Here is a 2858-nt window from a genome sequence, read left to right as displayed (position 1 = left end):
GTTATGGAATCATAGAATTTCCACTTGACTGAAAAGTGTTCATAACATTTTATCAATATCTCTGTGGTTCTTTTAGAAAGATAGACCTTCCTTGCAGGATGGTTCCTGGTCTTCTGTAGCTGTAATGGAGCTGAGGTGGGACAAAGGAGGAGGAGTCAGGTAGGAGAAACTAAAGTCTAGAACAGGCATAGGCAAACTACAGCCCTCCAGGTGTTTGGGACTACAATTCCCATCATCCCTAGCTAACAGGACCAGTGGTCAGGGATGATGGGAATTGTAGTCCCAAACATCTGGAGGGTCAGAGTTTGCCTATGCCTGGTCTAGAAGCTAGAAGAATTGGTTGGTACTATTTAGATAGAAAAGAAGGCTCTGGATCCCTAGTGATGGGAAGGGGCTATAGCCTTTCCTGTGTTATGATCACATTTTCAAACATACTCCTGAATTTGCCAATAGTTTAAACTCCATTAGTGTACCAGGATGCAATCTCTAGAAATCTCATATAAAAACCAGTTTAGGTTGCAGGAAGGAAAGTGTCACTACAGCTCCATGCTAACCCTTAGAATTGGAGGAATCCTGTATGTATCTACTCAAAAGTAAGCCCCATTGAGTTTAATGGATCTCACTCCCAGGAAACTGGGCGTAGGGTTGTGGCTTTCAGTGTTTTCCTATTTTCAGTCAGGTAACTTGATCATTTCATAGATGTGTTCCAGTAAAGAGCACCACATGTTTCTTTTGCAAGCAGAGAGCTTCCCCATTCATTTCAACTGAGAAGACTGCTGTGCACATGCATCTGTTTGCATGCATAGTGGCCTTCTTCTTTGAAATGAATGGACCTTTGCAGGTGCTGGAGTTTTGGTTGTGCATTAGAGATTTCATACTCACAAGAAACAACAATGGATGCTTGAGAACCTTTTGTATTTGCAAAGTCCAATATGAACTGACTGGTATCTGAAGAAGTGTGCATGCACATGAAAGCTCATACCAAGAACAAACTCAGTTGGTCTCTAAGGTGCTACTGGAAAGAATTTTCTATTTTGTTTCGACTATGGCAGACCAACATGGCTACCCACCTGTAACATGAACTGACTTGACACTTCTCGGGCTACTGTGCAATAAATTTATCAACTTTGGTACTTCCCAATGTTGTCATCTTAAGAAAGAAAGAAAGAAAGAAAGAAAGAAAGAAAGAAAGAAAGAAAGAAAGAAAGAAAGAAAGAAAGGCATCACAAACTGTTTTAAAATGCATATTTTGAGAGAAAATATTTACATTTGAAAATATGGATTTAAATGTTATTTTGTCCAATTTTTTTAAAAAGAAATCCAGAGGTTAATATGGAAATAGGATGTGATGAATTTATGAGTGTACACACTGGAAAATATACATTGTTCTGTTCCATTTGGAACAGCTTTTGGAACCATTATCAGGATAATGGTTTTATCTGTTTGTTTGTTTGTTTTTAATTGTGTGTTTTATTGTTGCAACCTACCCTGGGACCTTTTGGTGAGGAAGGGTGGGTAAGAAATCAAATCAATAAATAAAATGATATGGACTGGGAAACAGAGTGAGCCACTCATCCCTAGAAATAACTTGATTTGGACAAAATTCTGTAATCCGGCAGGATGTATCAACATAAAGCAGCAGCTATGGGCTGAGAAATTTCCATCTGTATGTGCTCATAGGTTGTCAGCTGCCCCAATTGGCTGCGGCAAATGGCTCTGGGGCATAATCATAGACTAAAGAATGAGGTCTTCCCCTTCCAATGTTGTATAGTCACATCATGGCCTGTGCTTGTTTCACACAGGACAGTCCGTTCCACAGTGTAATTTTGCTAAGGCATGCAAAGGAATAGCCAGAGGGCCTATCTACGCAGAAGCAGAAATAAACTTCCATTGAGTAAAATCAGCCTTTAATACTTCCACTACAGAGAGGACATTCAAAGCAGCTTTCCTAATGTGATTATGGAGGCCAATTGCTACTGGTTTGCACTACATACTGGTGGAGTTATAAAAAGCCTCTTTGATGTGCAATGGCTCGAGATGCTACATTAAAGCAGTGGGGCTACTTTCTATTTAACTCTATTAGCATGCTCTGGAAATTATTAAGCTTTTAAAAGCGATACTTGGATTTCTTGTCATATAATTACATGAAAAAGAAACATGTTTCTTCAAGTCTCAGAATAATCAACAGGATCTATTTGGAAATACTACTACTACTACTACTACTACTACTAATAATAATAATAATAATAATAATAAATAACAGGTGCCCTCCTCCTCTGTTGTTCTTCCACATCTGAGCTCGCTTTTCAGTTTGCTATTGATGGTGAAGGTTGGTTGCCTTCAGCAGGGAAGGAAATGCAATCTGCATAATTCCCATTAGTTCTTCATCACGCAAATATATACTGATAATAATTCTGTAGTGGGTTAGTTTGTGGCTAATCATCTTTGTACTTAGCAGCAGGTGCTGTGGCAGCACTGGGGAAAGTATCATTCATTGTGGAAATTACAGCAGCAGAATTCATCTGTCAAACACCTTTCTTCCTTTCTAATAAAATTATACGTAATATTTCATCAGCTCGGCTCATGAAGGTCACAGGAAGAGTGACTGTGGACACGTTGGCTTTCGAATTATTGTTGTTTGTTATTACAGAAAGCCAAGCATCTCAGTGTAGAAGAGACAGAAGAGGACAAGGCTTTGGTTGTTCGATACAGATATGTGCCGATCTGAAGACTTTGTATAAAATAAATGCTTGCACACAGTCATGATGGAGGAAAAATGTGGAAACATATTTTCTGGCCATTCCTAGGCCAAATCCCTAAATCCCATGAGCAACCAAAGCAAGAAAGAAGGATACTAC

Source organism: Lacerta agilis, chromosome 1, assembly GCF_009819535.1.
Source record: "Lacerta agilis isolate rLacAgi1 chromosome 1, rLacAgi1.pri, whole genome shotgun sequence".
NCBI classification, from domain to species: domain Eukaryota; kingdom Metazoa; phylum Chordata; class Lepidosauria; order Squamata; family Lacertidae; genus Lacerta; species Lacerta agilis.
The sequence above is the reverse complement of the archived record's forward strand: the minus strand, read 5'-3'. Positions refer to the sequence as shown.